Source organism: Hoplias malabaricus, chromosome 2, assembly GCF_029633855.1.
Source record: "Hoplias malabaricus isolate fHopMal1 chromosome 2, fHopMal1.hap1, whole genome shotgun sequence".
Lineage (NCBI taxonomy): Eukaryota > Metazoa > Chordata > Actinopteri > Characiformes > Erythrinidae > Hoplias > Hoplias malabaricus.
The window spans coordinates 14,090,709-14,105,523 of NC_089801.1; the positions used below are offsets into that span (position 1 = coordinate 14,090,709).

At 50.3% G+C, this 14,815-nt stretch overlaps 31 non-coding genes across 31 annotated transcripts; all 31 read right to left on the reverse strand.

The window, feature by feature from the left end:
- Positions 1-338: 338 nt before the first annotated feature.
- Positions 339-502, reverse strand: LOC136688015 (U1 spliceosomal RNA). The gene has a single exon (XR_010800729.1). It is a non-coding gene; the product is annotated as a U1 spliceosomal RNA (small nuclear RNA).
- A 263-nt stretch (positions 503-765) lies between these two features.
- On the reverse strand, positions 766-872 carry LOC136688848 (U6 spliceosomal RNA). The gene has a single exon (XR_010801534.1). It is a non-coding gene; the product is annotated as a U6 spliceosomal RNA (small nuclear RNA).
- Positions 873-1,293: 421 nt separating this feature from the next.
- Positions 1,294-1,457, reverse strand: LOC136687825 (U1 spliceosomal RNA). The gene has a single exon (XR_010800547.1). It is a non-coding gene; the product is annotated as a U1 spliceosomal RNA (small nuclear RNA).
- A 263-nt stretch (positions 1,458-1,720) lies between these two features.
- Positions 1,721-1,827, reverse strand: LOC136689014 (U6 spliceosomal RNA). Its single transcript, XR_010801693.1, has one exon. It is a non-coding gene; the product is annotated as a U6 spliceosomal RNA (small nuclear RNA).
- A 424-nt stretch (positions 1,828-2,251) lies between these two features.
- Positions 2,252-2,415, reverse strand: LOC136687848 (U1 spliceosomal RNA). The gene has a single exon (XR_010800569.1). It is a non-coding gene; the product is annotated as a U1 spliceosomal RNA (small nuclear RNA).
- A 263-nt stretch (positions 2,416-2,678) lies between these two features.
- On the reverse strand, positions 2,679-2,785 carry LOC136688849 (U6 spliceosomal RNA). Its single transcript, XR_010801535.1, has one exon. It is a non-coding gene; the product is annotated as a U6 spliceosomal RNA (small nuclear RNA).
- Positions 2,786-3,209: 424 nt separating this feature from the next.
- Positions 3,210-3,373, reverse strand: LOC136687849 (U1 spliceosomal RNA). The gene has a single exon (XR_010800570.1). It is a non-coding gene; the product is annotated as a U1 spliceosomal RNA (small nuclear RNA).
- A 263-nt stretch (positions 3,374-3,636) lies between these two features.
- LOC136688850 (U6 spliceosomal RNA) lies at positions 3,637-3,743 on the reverse strand. The gene has a single exon (XR_010801536.1). It is a non-coding gene; the product is annotated as a U6 spliceosomal RNA (small nuclear RNA).
- A 410-nt stretch (positions 3,744-4,153) lies between these two features.
- LOC136687998 (U1 spliceosomal RNA) lies at positions 4,154-4,317 on the reverse strand. The gene has a single exon (XR_010800713.1). It is a non-coding gene; the product is annotated as a U1 spliceosomal RNA (small nuclear RNA).
- Positions 4,318-4,580: 263 nt separating this feature from the next.
- On the reverse strand, positions 4,581-4,687 carry LOC136688851 (U6 spliceosomal RNA). The gene has a single exon (XR_010801537.1). It is a non-coding gene; the product is annotated as a U6 spliceosomal RNA (small nuclear RNA).
- Positions 4,688-5,112: 425 nt separating this feature from the next.
- On the reverse strand, positions 5,113-5,276 carry LOC136687827 (U1 spliceosomal RNA). Its single transcript, XR_010800549.1, has one exon. It is a non-coding gene; the product is annotated as a U1 spliceosomal RNA (small nuclear RNA).
- Positions 5,277-5,539: 263 nt separating this feature from the next.
- LOC136688852 (U6 spliceosomal RNA) lies at positions 5,540-5,646 on the reverse strand. The gene has a single exon (XR_010801538.1). It is a non-coding gene; the product is annotated as a U6 spliceosomal RNA (small nuclear RNA).
- A 411-nt stretch (positions 5,647-6,057) lies between these two features.
- LOC136688010 (U1 spliceosomal RNA) lies at positions 6,058-6,221 on the reverse strand. Its single transcript, XR_010800724.1, has one exon. It is a non-coding gene; the product is annotated as a U1 spliceosomal RNA (small nuclear RNA).
- Positions 6,222-6,484: 263 nt separating this feature from the next.
- LOC136689020 (U6 spliceosomal RNA) lies at positions 6,485-6,591 on the reverse strand. The gene has a single exon (XR_010801699.1). It is a non-coding gene; the product is annotated as a U6 spliceosomal RNA (small nuclear RNA).
- A 425-nt stretch (positions 6,592-7,016) lies between these two features.
- On the reverse strand, positions 7,017-7,180 carry LOC136687981 (U1 spliceosomal RNA). Its single transcript, XR_010800696.1, has one exon. It is a non-coding gene; the product is annotated as a U1 spliceosomal RNA (small nuclear RNA).
- A 263-nt stretch (positions 7,181-7,443) lies between these two features.
- LOC136688805 (U6 spliceosomal RNA) lies at positions 7,444-7,550 on the reverse strand. Its single transcript, XR_010801492.1, has one exon. It is a non-coding gene; the product is annotated as a U6 spliceosomal RNA (small nuclear RNA).
- Positions 7,551-7,971: 421 nt separating this feature from the next.
- Positions 7,972-8,135, reverse strand: LOC136688004 (U1 spliceosomal RNA). Its single transcript, XR_010800718.1, has one exon. It is a non-coding gene; the product is annotated as a U1 spliceosomal RNA (small nuclear RNA).
- A 263-nt stretch (positions 8,136-8,398) lies between these two features.
- LOC136689009 (U6 spliceosomal RNA) lies at positions 8,399-8,505 on the reverse strand. The gene has a single exon (XR_010801688.1). It is a non-coding gene; the product is annotated as a U6 spliceosomal RNA (small nuclear RNA).
- A 410-nt stretch (positions 8,506-8,915) lies between these two features.
- LOC136687850 (U1 spliceosomal RNA) lies at positions 8,916-9,079 on the reverse strand. Its single transcript, XR_010800571.1, has one exon. It is a non-coding gene; the product is annotated as a U1 spliceosomal RNA (small nuclear RNA).
- Positions 9,080-9,342: 263 nt separating this feature from the next.
- LOC136688853 (U6 spliceosomal RNA) lies at positions 9,343-9,449 on the reverse strand. The gene has a single exon (XR_010801539.1). It is a non-coding gene; the product is annotated as a U6 spliceosomal RNA (small nuclear RNA).
- Positions 9,450-9,870: 421 nt separating this feature from the next.
- Positions 9,871-10,034, reverse strand: LOC136688005 (U1 spliceosomal RNA). Its single transcript, XR_010800719.1, has one exon. It is a non-coding gene; the product is annotated as a U1 spliceosomal RNA (small nuclear RNA).
- Positions 10,035-10,297: 263 nt separating this feature from the next.
- Positions 10,298-10,404, reverse strand: LOC136689010 (U6 spliceosomal RNA). The gene has a single exon (XR_010801689.1). It is a non-coding gene; the product is annotated as a U6 spliceosomal RNA (small nuclear RNA).
- Positions 10,405-10,814: 410 nt separating this feature from the next.
- LOC136687851 (U1 spliceosomal RNA) lies at positions 10,815-10,978 on the reverse strand. The gene has a single exon (XR_010800572.1). It is a non-coding gene; the product is annotated as a U1 spliceosomal RNA (small nuclear RNA).
- A 263-nt stretch (positions 10,979-11,241) lies between these two features.
- LOC136689011 (U6 spliceosomal RNA) lies at positions 11,242-11,348 on the reverse strand. Its single transcript, XR_010801690.1, has one exon. It is a non-coding gene; the product is annotated as a U6 spliceosomal RNA (small nuclear RNA).
- A 410-nt stretch (positions 11,349-11,758) lies between these two features.
- On the reverse strand, positions 11,759-11,922 carry LOC136687852 (U1 spliceosomal RNA). The gene has a single exon (XR_010800573.1). It is a non-coding gene; the product is annotated as a U1 spliceosomal RNA (small nuclear RNA).
- Positions 11,923-12,185: 263 nt separating this feature from the next.
- On the reverse strand, positions 12,186-12,292 carry LOC136688854 (U6 spliceosomal RNA). Its single transcript, XR_010801540.1, has one exon. It is a non-coding gene; the product is annotated as a U6 spliceosomal RNA (small nuclear RNA).
- A 410-nt stretch (positions 12,293-12,702) lies between these two features.
- Positions 12,703-12,866, reverse strand: LOC136687986 (U1 spliceosomal RNA). The gene has a single exon (XR_010800701.1). It is a non-coding gene; the product is annotated as a U1 spliceosomal RNA (small nuclear RNA).
- Positions 12,867-13,129: 263 nt separating this feature from the next.
- On the reverse strand, positions 13,130-13,236 carry LOC136688855 (U6 spliceosomal RNA). Its single transcript, XR_010801541.1, has one exon. It is a non-coding gene; the product is annotated as a U6 spliceosomal RNA (small nuclear RNA).
- A 425-nt stretch (positions 13,237-13,661) lies between these two features.
- LOC136687948 (U1 spliceosomal RNA) lies at positions 13,662-13,825 on the reverse strand. Its single transcript, XR_010800664.1, has one exon. It is a non-coding gene; the product is annotated as a U1 spliceosomal RNA (small nuclear RNA).
- Positions 13,826-14,088: 263 nt separating this feature from the next.
- LOC136688856 (U6 spliceosomal RNA) lies at positions 14,089-14,195 on the reverse strand. The gene has a single exon (XR_010801542.1). It is a non-coding gene; the product is annotated as a U6 spliceosomal RNA (small nuclear RNA).
- A 408-nt stretch (positions 14,196-14,603) lies between these two features.
- LOC136687853 (U1 spliceosomal RNA) lies at positions 14,604-14,767 on the reverse strand. Its single transcript, XR_010800574.1, has one exon. It is a non-coding gene; the product is annotated as a U1 spliceosomal RNA (small nuclear RNA).
- Positions 14,768-14,815: the final 48 nt, after the last annotated feature.

Genomic DNA, 14,815 nt, shown 5'->3' on the forward strand with positions numbered 1-14,815 from the left:
CTGGTAAAAGTTGGCCCCCTCTGCCTAGTGGTGTGCCAGGCAACCGTAAAAAGACATAAATTAAAAAAAAACACACACAAAAAAAAAATAAAATAAAAATAAAACACACAACTAAAAAAACCCAAAAGCAAACAAACCTCAACCACAGCTGACACACATGGAGCTATGCTTGCAGAGAGTGTCTCCAAGTTAGTCTTGGGGACTCACCGATCCTGGGAGCCTGATAAGTATGTGAGCTTTCTCCCTGTTCGCATTCCCTCCTGGTAAATCTTCTTTGAGCAACACCGCAGCTTGCGCTATAGTACTAATTCAGGTCTGTCTTTGGAACGAGATTTTGTCAGGGGAGAGCACGAACGCAGTCCCCCACTACCAGAAATTATGCAGTCGAGATTCCCACATTTGGGGAATTCGCAAGGGTCAGCTCAGCCGGAGTGCAATGGCTGAGCCTCGCCTTGGGTGAACCACCTTTGTGATCATGGAGTCGTCCCTGCCAGGTAAGTATAAGTTCCTTGCAGCAATCTGGCAGGATCCTGTTGATCCCACAGGATGCAGGAAGAGGGTGCGGTGCAGAGAGGTGGTGGGGGAGGGCTTGAGGACTTCCTAGCCCCGCCCACCATGCTGATGGAAATGCGATTGTCTTGTGAATGTCTGTGGCCTCTTGTGGTCTGACGAGGCATAGGTTTAGCTCTCCTGGCAGCCACCTTTAACACTAGTGCTTGAGGATCTTCTGAAGCAGAGACATGCTGCGTTTCCGGTGTGATGGCGCAAAATATGGAACGCCTCACGGATTTGCGTGTCATCCTTTCGCAGGGGCCATGCTAATCTTCTCTGTATCGATCCAATTTTAGTATATGTGCTGCCGTAGCAAGCACAACGTGGACTTCTCACAGGGCCCACATGTACCTGCCGCATGTCTGCAAGCGTTCTGCAATGGGGTAGGTCTCCGAAATGCCTCTCCTTGCTGGTAAAAGTTGGCCCCCTCTGCCTAGTGGTGTGCCAGGCAACCGTAAAAATACATAAATTAAAAAAAAACACACAAAAAAAAAAATAAAAATAAAACACACAACTAAAAAAACCCAAAAACAAACAAACCTCAACCACAGCTGACACACATGGAGCTATGCTTGCAGAGAGTGTCTCCAAGTTAATCTTGGGGACTCACCGATCCTGGGAGCCTGATAAGTATGTGAGCTTTCTCCCTGTTCGCATTCCCTCCTGGTGAATCTTCTTTGAGCAAGACCGCAACTTGCGCTATAGTACTGATTCAGGTCTGTCTTTGGAAGGAGATTTTGTCAGGGGAGAGCGCGAACGCAGTCCCCTACTACCAGAAATTATGCAGTCGAGATTCCCACATTTGGGGAATTCGCAAGGGTCAGCTCAGCCGGAGTGCAATGGCTGAGCCTCGCCTTGGGTGAACCACCTTTGTGATCATGGTGTCGCCCCTGCCAGGTAAGTATAAGTTCCTTGCAGCAATCTGGCAGGATCCTGTTGATCCCACAGGATGCAGGAAGAGGGTGCGGTGCAGAGAGGTGGTGGGGGAGGGCTTGAGGACTTCCTAGCCCCGCCCACCATGCTGATGGAAATGCGATTGTCTTGTGAATGTCTGTGGCCTCTTGTGGTCTGACGAGGCATAGGTTTAGCTCTCCTGGCAGCCACCTTTAACACTAGTGCTTGAGGATCTTCTGAAGCAGAGACATGCTGCGTTTCCGGTGTGATGGCGCAAAATATGGAACGCCTCAAGGATTTGCGTGTCATCCTTTCGCAGGGGCCATGCTAATCTTCTCTGTATCGATCCAATTTTAGTATATGTGCTGCCGTAGCAAGCACAACGTGGACTTCTCACAGGGCCCACATGTACCTGCCGCATGTCCGCAAGCGTTCTGCAATGGGGTAGGTCTCCGAAATGCATCTCCTTGCTGGTAAAAGTTGGCCCGCTCTGCCTAGTGGTGTGCCAGGCAACCGTAAAAAGACATAAATTAAAAAAAACACACACAAAAAAAAAAAAAAAAAAATAAAACACACAACTAAAAAAACCCAAAAGCAAACAAACCTCAACCACAGCTGACACACATGGAGCTATGCTTGCAGAGAGTGTCTCCAAGTTAGTCTTGGGGACTCACCGATCCTGGGAGCCTGATGAGTATGTGAGCTTTCTCCCTGATCGCATTCCCTCCTGGTAAATCTTCTTTGAGCAACACCGCAGCTTGCGCTATAGTACTGATTCAGGTCTGTCTTTGGAACGAGATTTTGTCAGGGGAGAGCGCGAACGCAGTCCCCCACTACCAGAAATTATGCAGTCGAGATTCCCACATTTGGGGAATTCGCAAGGGTCAGCTCAGCCGGAGTGCAATGGCTGAGCCTCGCCTTGGGTGAACCACCTTTGTGATCATGGTGTCGCCCCTGCCAGGTAAGTATAAGTTCCTTGCAGCAATCTGGCAGGATCCTGTTGATCCCACAGGATGCAGGAAGAGGGTGCGGTGCAGAGAGGTGGTGGGGGAGGGCTTGAGGACTTCCTAGCCCCGCCCACCATGCTGATGGAAATGCGATTGTCTTGTGAATGTCTGTGGCCTCTTGTGGTCTGACGAGGCATAGGTTTAGCTCTCCTGGCAGCCACCTTTAACACTAGTGCTTGAGGATCTTCTGAAGCAGAGACATGCTGCGTTTCCGGTGTGATGGCGCAAAATATGGAACGCCTCACGGATTTGCGTGTCATCCTTTCGCAGGGGCCATGCTAATCTTCTCTGTATCGATCCAATTTTAGTATATGTGCTGCCGTAGCAAGCACAACGTGGACTTCTCACAGGGCCCACATGTATCTGCCGCATGTCCGCAAGCGTTCTGCAATGGGGTAGGTCTCCGAAATGCATCTCCTTGCTGGTAAAAGTTGGCCCGCTCTGCCTAGTGGTGTGCCAGGCAACCGTAAAAAGACATAAATTAAAAAAAACACACACAAAAAAAAAAAAATAAAAATAAAACACACAACTAAAAAAACCCAAAAGCAAACAAACCTCAACCACAGCTGACACACATGGAGCTATGCTTGCAGAGAGTGTCTCCAAGTTAGTCTTGGGGACTCACCGATCCTGGGAGCCTGATGAGTATGTGAGCTTTCTCCCTGATCGCATTCCCTCCTGGTAAATCTTCTTTGAGCAACACCGCAGCTTGCGCTATAGTACTGATTCAGGTCTGTCTTTGGAACGAGATTTTGTCAGGGGAGAGCGCGAACGCAGTCCCCCACTACCAGAAATTATGCAGTCGAGATTCCCACATTTGGGGAATTCGCAAGGGTCAGCTCAGCCGGAGTGCAATGGCTGAGCCTCGCCTTGGGTGAACCACCTTTGTGATCATGGTGTCGCCCCTGCCAGGTAAGTATAAGTTCCTTGCAGCAATCTGGCAGGATCCTGTTGATCCCACAGGATGCAGGAAGAGGGTGCGGTGCAGAGAGGTGGTGGGGGAGGGCTTGAGGACTTCCTAGCCCCGCCCACCATGCTGATGGAAATGCGATTGTCTTGTGAATGTCTGTGGCCTCTTGTGGTCTGACGAGGCATAGGTTTAGCTCTCCTGGCAGCCACCTTTAACACTAGTGCTTGAGGATCTTCTGAAGCAGAGACATGCTGCGTTTCCGGTGTGATGGCGCAAAATATGGAACGCCTCACGGATTTGCGTGTCATCCTTTCGCAGGGGCCATGCTAATCTTCTCTGTATCGATCCAATTTTAGTATATGTGCTGCCGTAGCAAGCACAACGTGGACTTCTCACAGGGCCCACATGTACCTGCCGCATGTCCGCAAGCGTTCTGCAATGGGGTAGGTCTCCGAAATGCCTCTCCTTGCTGGTAAAAGTTGGCCCCCTCTGCCTAGTGGTGTGCCAGGCAACCGTAAAAAGACATAAATTTAAAAAAAAAAACGTAAAATAAAACGCACAACTAAAAAAAACCCAAAAACAAACAAACCTCAATCACAGCTGACACACATGGAACTATGCTTGCAGAGAGTGTCTCCAAGTTAGTCTTGGGGACTCACCGATCCTGGGAGCCTGATAAGTATGTGAGCTTTCTCCCTGTTCGCATTCCCTCCTGGTGAATCTTCTTTGAGCAACACCGCAGCTTGCGCTATAGTACTGATTCAGGTCTGTCTTTGGAACGAGATTTTGTCAGGGGAGAGCGCGAACGCAGTCCCCCACTACCAGAAATTATGCAGTCGAGATTCCTACATTTGGGGAATTCGCAAGGGTCAGCTCAGCCGGAGTACAATGGCTGAGCCTCGCCTTGGGTGAACCACCTTTGTGATCATGGTGTCGCCCCTGCCAGGTAAGTATAAGTTCCTTGCAGCAATCTGGCAGGATCCTGTTGATCCCACAGGATGCAGGAAGAGGGTGCGGTGCAGAGAGGTGGTGGGGGAGGGCTTGAGGACTTCCTAGCCCCGCCCACCATGCTGATGGAAATGCGATTGTCTTGTGAATGTCTGTGGCCTCTTGTGGTCTGACGAGGCATAGGTTTAGCTCTCCTGGCAGCCACCTTTAACACTAGTGCTTGAGGATCTTCTGAAGCAGAGACATGCTGCGTTTCCGGTGTGATGGCGCAAAATATGGAACGCCTCACGGATTTGCGTGTCATCCTTTCGCAGGGGCCATGCTAATCTTCTCTGTATCGATCCAATTTTAGTATATGTGCTGCCGTAGCAAGCACAACGTGGACTTCTCACAGGGCCCACATGTACCTGCCGCATGTCCGCAAGCGTTCTGCAATGGGGTAGGTCTCCGAAATGCATCTCCTTGCTGGTAAAAGTTGGCCCGCTCTGCCTAGTGGTGTGCCAGGCAACCGTAAAAAGACATAAATTAAAAAAAACACACACAAAAAAAAAAAAAATAAAAATAAAACACACAACTAAAAAAACCCAAAAGCAAACAAACCTCAACCACAGCTGACACACATGGAGCTATGCTTGCAGAGAGTGTCTCCAAGTTAGTCTTGGGGACTCACCGATCCTGGGAGCCTGATGAGTATGTGAGCTTTCTCCCTGTTCGCATTCCCTCCTGGTAAATCTTCTTTGAGCAACACCGCAGCTTGCGCTATAGTACTGATTCAGGTCTGTCTTTGGAACGAGATTTTGTCAGGGGAGAGCGCGAACGCAGTCCCCCACTACCAGAAATTATGCAGTCGAGATTCCCACATTTGGGGAATTCGCAAGGGTCAGCTCAGCCGGAGTGCAATGGCTGAGCCTCGCCTTGGGTGAACCACCTTTGTGATCATGGTCTCGCCCCTGCCAGGTAAGTATAAGTTCCTTGCAGCAATCTGGCAGGATCCTGTTGATCCCACAGGATGCAGGAAGAGGGTGCGGTGCAGAGAGGTGGTGGGGGAGGGCTTGAGGACTTCCTAGCCCCGCCCACCATGCTGATGGAAATGCGATTGTCTTGTGAATGTCTGTGGCCTCTTGTGGTCTGACGAGGCATAGGTTTAGCTCTCCTGGCAGCCACCTTTAACACTAGTGCTTGAGGATCTTCTGAAGCAGAGACATGCTGCGTTTCCGGTGTGATGGCGCAAAATATGGAACGCCTCACGGATTTGCGTGTCATCCTTTCGCAGGGGCCATGCTAATCTTCTCTGTATCGATCCAATTTTAGTATATGTGCTGCCGTAGCAAGCACAACGTGGACTTCTCACAGGGCCCACATGTACCTGCCGCATGTCCGCAAGCGTTCTGCAATGGGGTAGGTCTCCGAAATGCCTCTCCTTGCTGGTAAAAGTTGGCCCCCTCTGCCTAGTGGTTTGCCAGGCAACCGTAAAAAGACATAAATTAAAAAAAAAAAAACGTAAAATAAAACGCACAACTAAAAAAAACCCAAAAACAAACAAACCTCAACCACAGCTGACACACATGGAACTATGCTTGCAGAGAGTGTCTCCAAGTTAGTCTTGGGGACTCACCGATCCTGGGAGCCTGATGAGTATGTGAGCTTTCTCCCTGTTCGCATTCCCTCCTGGTGAATCTTCTTTGAGCAACACCGCAGCTTGCGCTATAGTACTGATTCAGGTCTGTCTTTGGAACGAGATTTTGTCAGGGGAGAGCGCGAACGCAGTGCCCCACTACCAGAAATTATTCAGTCGAGATTCCCACATTTGGGGAATTCGCAAGGGTCAGCTCAGCCGGAGTGCAATGGCTGAGCCTCGCCTTGGGTGAACCACCTTTGTGATCATGGTGTCGCCCCTGCCAGGTAAGTATAAGTACCTTGCAGCAATCTGGCAGGATCTTGTTGATCCCACAGGATGCAGGAAGAGGGTGCGGTGCAGAGAGGTGGTGGGGGAGGGCTTGAGGACTTCCTAGCCCCGCCCACCATGCTGATGGAAATGCGATTGTCTTGTGAATGTCTGTGGCCTCTTGTGGTCTGACGAGGCATAGGTTTAGCTCTCCTGGCAGCCACCTTTAACACTAGTGCTTGAGGATCTTCTGAAGCAGAGACATGCTGCGTTTCCGGTGTGATGGCGCAAAATATGGAATGCCTCACGGATTTGCGCGTCATCCTTTCGCAGGGGCCATGCTAATCTTCTCTGTATCGATCCAATTTTAGTATATGTGCTGCCGTAGCAAGCACAACGTGGACTTCTCACAGGGCCCACATGTACCTGCCGCATGTCCGCAAGCGTTCTGCAATGGGGTAGGTCTCCGAAATGCCTCTCCTTGCTGGTAAAAGTTGGCCCGCTCTGCCTAGTGGTGTGCCAGGCAACCGTAAAAAGACATAAATTAAAAAAAACACACACAAAAAAAATAAAAATAAAAATAAAACACACAACTAAAAAAACCCAAAAGCAAACAAACCTCAACCACAGCTGACACACATGGAGCTATGCTTGCAGAGAGTGTCTCCAAGTTAGTCTTGGGGACTCACCGATCCTGGGAGCCTGATAAGTATGTGAGCTTTCTCCCTGTTCGCATTCCCTCCTGGTAAATCTTCTTTGAGCAACACCGCAGCTTGCGCTATAGTACTGATTCAGGTCTGTCTTTGGAACGAGATTTTGTCAGGGGAGAGCGCGAACGCAGTCCCCCACTACCAGAAATTATGCAGTCGAGATTCCCACATTTGGGGAATTCGCAATGGTCAGCTCAGCCGGAGTGCAATGGCTGAGCCTCGCCTTGGGTGAACCACCTTTGTGATCATGGTGTCGCCCCTGCCAGGTAAGTATAAGTTCCTTGCAGCAATCTGGCAGGATCCTGTTGATCCCACAGGACGCAGGAAGAGGGTGCGGTGCAGAGAGGTGGTGGGGGAGGGCTTGAGGACTTCCTAGCCCCGCCCACCATGCTGATGGAAATGCGATTGTCTTGTGAATGTCTGTGGCCTCTTGTGGTCTGACGAGGCATAGGTTTAGCTCTCCTGGCAGCCACCTTTAACACTAGTGCTTGAGGATCTTCTGAAGCAGAGACATGCTGCGTTTCCGGTGTGATGGCGCAAAATATGGAACGCCTCACGGATTTGCGTGTCATCCTTTCGCAGGGGCCATGCTAATCTTCTCTGTATCGATCCAATTTTAGCATATGTGCTGCCGTAGCAAGCACAACGTGGACTTCTCACAGGGCCCACATGTACCTGCCGCATGTCCGCAAGCGTTCTGCAATGGGGTAGGTCTCCGAAATGCCTCTCCTTGCTGGTAAAAGTTGGCCCCCTCTGCCTAGTGGTGTGCCAGGCAACCGTAAAAAGACATAAATTAAAAAAAAACACACAAAAAAAATAAATAAAATAAAACACACAACTAAAAAAACCCAAAAACAAACAAACCTCAACCACAGCTGACACACATGGAGCTATGCTTGCAGAGAGTGTCTCCAAGTTAGTCTTGGGGACTCACCGATCCTGGGAGCCTGATAAGTATGTGAGCTTTCTCCCTGTTCGCATTCCCTCCTGGTGAATCTTCTTTGAGCAAAACCGCAACTTGCGCTATAGTACTGATTCAGGGCTGTCTTTGGAACGAGATTTTGTCAGGGGAGAGCGCGAACGCAGTCCACCACTACCAGAAATTATGCAGTCGAGATTCCCACATATGGGGAATTCGCAAGGGTCAGCTCAGCCGGAGTGCAATGGCTGAGCCTCGCCTTGGGTGAACCACCTTTGTGATCATGGTGTCGCCCCTGCCAGGTAAGTATAAGTTCCTTGCAGCAATCTGGCAGGATCCTGTTGATCCCACAGGATGCAGGAAGAGGGTGCGGTGCAGAGAGGTGGTGGGGGAGGGCTTGAGGACTTCCTAGCCCCGCCCACCATGCTGATGGAAATGCGATTGTCTTGTGAATGTCTGTGGCCTCTTGTGGTCTGACGAGGCATAGGTTTAGCTCTCCTGGCAGCCACCTTTAACACTAGTGCTTGAGGATCTTCTGAAGCAGAGACATGCTGCGTTTCCGGTGTGATGGCGCAAAATATGGAACGCCTCACGGATTTGCGTGTCATCCTTTCGCAGGGGCCATGCTAATCTTCTCTGTATCGATCCAATTTTAGTATATGTGCTGCCTTAGCAAGCACAACGTGGACTTCTCACAGGGCCCACATGAACCTGCCGCATGTCCGCAAGCGTTCTGCAATGGGGTAGGTCTCCGAAATGCCTCTCCTTGCTGGTAAAAGTTGGCCCCCTCTGCCTAGTGGTGTGCCAGGCAACCGTGAAAAGACATAAATTAAAAAAAAAAACGTAAAATAAAACGCACAACTAAAAAAAAACCCAAAAACAAACAAACCTCAACCACAGTTGACACACATGGAACTATGCTTGCAGAGAGTGTCTCCAAGTTAGTCTTGGGGACTCACCGATCCTGGGAGCCTGATAAGTATGTGAGCTTTCTCCCTGTTCGCATTCCCTCCTGGTGAATCTTCTTTGAGCAACACCGCAGCTTGCGCTATAGTACTGATTCAGGTCTGTCTTTGGAACGAGATTTTGTCAGGGGAGAGCGCGAACGCAGTCCCCCACTACCAGAAATTATGCAGTCGAGATTCCCACATTTGGGGAATTCGCAAGGGTCAGCTCAGCCGGAGTGCAATGGCTGAGCCTCGCCTTGGGTGAACCACCTTTGTGATCATGGTGTCGCCCCTGCCAGGTAAGTATAAGTTCCTTGCAGCAATCTGGCAGGATCCTGTTGATCCCACAGGATGCAGGAAGAGGGTGCGGTGCAGAGAGGTGGTGGGGGAGGGCTTGAGGACTTCCTAGCCCCGCCCACCATGCTGATGGAAATGCGATTGTCTTGTGAATGTCTGTGGCCTCTTGTGGTCTGACGAGGCATAGGTTTAGCTCTCCTGGCAGCCACCTTTAACACTAGTGCTTGAGGATCTTCTGAAGCAGAGACATGCTGCGTTTCCGGTGTGATGGCGCAAAATATGGAACGCCTCACGGATTTGCGTGTCATCCTTTCGCAGGGGCCATGCTAATCTTCTCTGTATCGATCCAATTTTAGTATATGTGCTGCCGTAGCAAGCACAACGTGGACTTCTCACAGGGCCCACATGTACCTGCCGCATGTCCGCAAGCGTTCTGCAATGGGGTAGGTCTCCGAAATGCCTCTCCTTGCTGGTAAAAGTTGGCCCCCTCTGCCTAGTGGTGTGCCAGGCAACCGTAAAAAGACATAAATTAAAAAAAAACACACAAAAAAAATAAATAAAATAAAACACACAACTAAAAAAACCCAAAAACAAACAAACCTCAACCACAGCTGACACACATGGAGCTATGCTTGCAGAGAGTGTCTCCAAGTTAGTCTTGGGGACTCACCGATCCTGGGAGCCTGATAAGTATGTGAGCTTTCTCCCTGTTCGCATTCCCTCCTGGTGAATCTTCTTTGAGCAAAACCGCAACTTGCGCTATAGTACTGATTCAGGGCTGTCTTTGGAACGAGATTTTGTCAGGGGAGAGCGCGAACGCAGTCCACCACTACCAGAAATTATGCAGTCGAGATTCCCACATATGGGGAATTCGCAAGGGTCAGCTCAGCCTGAGTGCAATGGCTGAGCCTCGCCTTGGGTGAACCACCTTTGTGATCATGGTGTCGCCCCTGCCAGGTAAGTATAAGTTCCTTGCAGCAATCTGGCAGGATCCTGTTGATCCCACAGGATGCAGGAAGAGGGTGCGGTGCAGAGAGGTGGTGGGGGAGGGCTTGAGGACTTCCTAGCCCCGCCCACCATGCTGATGGAAATGCGATTGTCTTGTGAATGTCTGTGGCCTCTTGTGGTCTGACGAGGCATAGGTTTAGCTCTCCTGGCAGCCACCTTTAACACTAGTGCTTGAGGATCTTCTGAAGCAGAGACATGCTGCGTTTCCGGTGTGATGGCGCAAAATATGGAACGCCTCACGGATTTGCGTGTCATCCTTTCGCAGGGGCCATGCTAATCTTCTCTGTATCGATCCAATTTTAGTATATGTGCTGCCTTAGCAAGCACAACGTGGACTTCTCACAGGGCCCACATGAACCTGCCGCATGTCCGCAAGCGTTCTGCAATGGGGTAGGTCTCCGAAATGCCTCTCCTTGCTGGTAAAAGTTGGCCCCCTCTGCCTAGTGGTGTGCCAGGCAACCGTGAAAAGACATAAATTAAAAAAAAAAACGTAAAATAAAACGCACAACTAAAAAAAAACCCAAAAACAAACAAACCTCAACCACAGTTGACACACATGGAACTATGCTTGCAGAGAGTGTCTCCAAGTTAGTCTTGGGGACTCACCGATCCTGGGAGCCTGATAAGTATGTGAGCTTTCTCCCTGTTCGCATTCCCTCCTGGTGAATCTTCTTTGAGCAACACCGCAGCTTGCGCTATAGTACTGATTCAGGTCTGTCTTTGGAACGAGATTTTGTCAGGGGAGAGCGCGAACGCAGTCCCCCACTACCAGAAATTATGCAGTCGAGATTCCCACATTTGGGGAATTCGCAAGGGTCAGCTCAGCCGGAGTGCAATGGCTGAGCCTCGCCTTGGGTGAACCACCTTTGTGATCATGGTGTCGCCCCTGCCAGGTAAGTATAAGTTCCTTGCAGCAATCTGGCAGGATCCTGTTGATCCCACAGGATGCAGGAAGAGGGTGCGGTGCAGAGAGGTGGTGGGGGAGGGCTTGAGGACTTCCTAGCCCCGCCCACCATGCTGATGGAAATGCGATTGTCTTGTGAATGTCTGTGGCCTCTTGTGGTCTGACGAGGCATAGGTTTAGCTCTCCTGGCAGCCACCTTTAACACTAGTGCTTGAGGATCTTCTGAAGCAGAGACATGCTGCGTTTCCGGTGTGATGGCGCAAAATATGGAACGCCTCACGGATTTGCGTGTCATCCTTTCGCAGGGGCCATGCTAATCTTCTCTGTATCGATCCAATTTTAGTATATGTGCTGCCTTAGCAAGCACAACGTGGACTTCTCACAGGGCCCACATGAACCTGCCGCATGTCCGCAAGCGTTCTGCAATGGGGTAGGTCTCCGAAATGCCTCTCCTTGCTGGTAAAAGTTGGCCCCCTCTGCCTAGTGGTGTGCCAGGCAACCGTGAAAAGACATAAATTAAAAAAAAAAAACGTAAAATAAAACGCACAACTAAAGAAAACCCAAAAACAAACAAACCTCAACCACAGTTGACACACATGGAACTATGCTTGCAGAGAGTGTCTCCAAGTTAGTCTTGGGGACTCACCGATCCTGGGAGCCTGATAAGTATGTGAGCTTTCTCCCTGTTCGCATTCCCTCCTGGTGAATCTTCTTTGAGCAACACCGCAGCTTGCGCTATAGTACTGATTCAGGTCTGTCTTTGGAACGAGATTTTGTCAGGGGAGAGCGCGAACGCAGTCCCCCACTACCAGAAATTATGCAGTCGAGATTCCCACATTTGGGGAATTCGCAAGGGTCAGCTCAGCCGGAGTGCAATGGCTGAGCCTCGCCTTGGGTGAACCACCTTTGTGATCATGGTGTCGCCCCTGCCAGGTAAGTATAAGTTCCTTGCAGCAATCTGGCAGGATCCTGTTGATCCCACAGGATGCAGGAAGAGGGTGCGGTGCAGAGAGGTGGTGGGGGAGGGCTTGAGGACTTCCTAGCCCCGCCCACCATGCTGATGGAAATGCGATTGTCTTGTGAATGTCTGTGGCCTCTTGTGGTCTGACGAGGCATAGGTTTAGCTCTCCTGGCAGCCACCTTTAACACTAGTGCTTGAGAATCTTCTGAAGCAGAGACATGCTGCGTTTCCGGTGTGATGGCGCAAAATATGGAACGCCTCACGGATTTGCGTGTCATCCTTTCGCAGGGGCCATGCTAATCTTCTCTGTATCGATCCAATTTTAGTATATGTGCTGCCGTAGCAAGCACAACGTGGACTTCTCACAGGGCCCACATGTACCTGCCGCATGTCCGTAAGCGTTCTGCAATGGGGTAGGTCTCCGAAATGCCTCTCCTTGCTGGTAAAAGTTGGCCCCCTCTGCCTAGTGGTGTGCCAGGCAACCGTAAAAAGACATAAATTAAAAAAAAAAAACGTAAAATAAAACGCACAACTAAAAAAAACCCAAAAACAAACAAACCTCAACCACAGCTGACACACATGGAACTATGCTTGCAGAGAGTGTCTCCAAGTTAGTCTTGGGGACTCACCGATCCTGGGAGCCTGATAAGTATGTGAGCTTTCTCCCTGTTCGCATTCCCTCCTGGTGAATCTTCTTTGAGCATCACCGCAGCTTGCGCTATAGTACTGATACAGGTCTGTCTTTGGAACGAGATTTTGTCAGGGGAGAGCGCGAACGCATTCCCCCACTACCAGAAATTATGCAGTCGAGATTCCCACATTCGGGGAATTCGCCAGGGTCAGCTCAGCCGGAGTGCAATGGCTGAGCCTCGCCTTGGGTGAACCACCTTTGTGATCATGGTGTCGCCCCTGCCAGGTAAGTATAAGTTCCTTGCAGCAATCTGGCAGGATCCTGTTGATCCCACAGGATGCAGGAAGAGGGTGCGGTGCAGAGAGGTGGTGGGGGAGGGCTTGAGGACTTCCTAGCCCCGCCCACCATGCTGATGGAAATGCGATTGTCTTGTGAATGTCTGTGGCCTCTTGTGGTCTGACGAGGCATAGGTTTAGCTCTCCTGGCAGCCACCTTTAACACTAGTGCTTGAGGATCTTCTGAAGCAGAGACATGCTGCGTTTGCGGTGTGATGGCGCAAAATATGGAACGCCTCACGGATTTGCGTGTCATCCTTTCGCAGGGGCCATGCTAATCTTCTCTGTATCGATCCAATTTTAGTATATGTGCTGCCGTAGCAAGCACAACGTGGACTTCTCACAGGGCCCACATGTACCTGCCGCATGTCCGCAAGCGTTCTGCAATGGGGTAGGTCTCCGAAATGCCTCTCCTTGCTGGTAAAAGTTGGCCCGCTCTGCCTAGTGGTGTGCCAGGCAACCGTAAAAAGACATAAATTAAAAAAAACACACAAAAAAAAAAATAAAATAAAAATAAAACACACAACTAAAAAAACCCAAAAGCAAACAAACCTCAACCACAGCTGACACACATGGAGCTATGCTTGCAGAGAGTGTCTCCAAGTTAGTCTTGGGGACTCACCGATCCTGGGAGCCTGATAAGTATGTGAGTTTTCTCCCTGTTCGCATTCCCTCCTGGTGAATCTTCTTTGAGCAAAGCCGCAACTTGCGCTATAGTACTGATTCAGGTCTGTCTTTGGAACGAGATTTTGTCAGGGGAGAGCGCGAACGCAGTCCCCCACTACCAGAAATTATGCAGTCGAGATTCCCACATTTGGGGAATTCGCAAGGGTCAGCTCAGCCGGAGTACAATGGCTGAGCCTCGCCTTGGGTGAACCACCTTTGTGATCATGGTGTCGCCCCTGCCAGGTAAGTATAAGTTCCTTGCAGCAATCTGGCAGGATCCTGTTGATCCCACAGGATGCAGGAAGAGGGTGCGGTGCAGAGAGGTGGTGGGGGAGGGCTTGAGGACTTCCTAGCCCCGCCCACCATGCTGATGGAAATGCGATTGTCTTGTGAATGTCTGTGGCCTCTTGTGGTCTGACGAGGCATAGGTTTAGCTCTCCTGGCAGCCACCTTTAACACTAGTGCTTGAGGATCTTCTGAAGCAGAGACATGCTGCGTTTCCGGTGTGATGGCGCAAAATATGGAACGCCTCACGGATTTGCGTGTCATCCTTTCGCAGGGGCCATGCTAATCTTCTCTGTATCGATCCAATTTTAGTATATGTGCTGCCGTAGCAAGCACAACGTGGACTTCTCACAGGGCCCACATGTACCTGCCGCATGTCCGCAAGCGTTCTGCAATGGGGTAGGTCTCCGAAATGCCTCTCCTTGCTGGTAAAAGTTGGCCCCCTCTGCCTAGTGGTGTGCCAGGCAACCGTAAAAAGACATAAATTTAAAAAAAAACGTAAAATAAAACGCACAACTAAAAAAAACCCAAAAACAAACAAACCTCAACCACAGCTGACACACATGGAACTATGCTTGCAGAGAGTGTCTCCAAGTTAGTCTTGGGGACTCACCGATCCTGGGAGCCTGATAAGTATGTGAGCTTTCTCCCTGTTCGCATTCCCTCCTGGTGAATCTTCTTTGAGCAAAGCCGCAACTTGCGCTATAGTACTGATTCAGGTCTGTCTTTGGAACGAGATTTTGTCAGGGGAGAGCGCGAACGCAGTCCCCCACTACCAGAAATTATGCAGTCGAGATTCCCACATTTGGGGAATTCGCAAGGGTCAGCTCAGCCGGAGTGCAATGGCTGAGCCTCGCCTTGGGTGAACCACCTTTGTGATCATGGTGTCGCCCCTGCCAGGTAAGTATAAGTTCCTTGCAGCAATCTGGCAGGATCCTGTTGATCCCACAGGATGC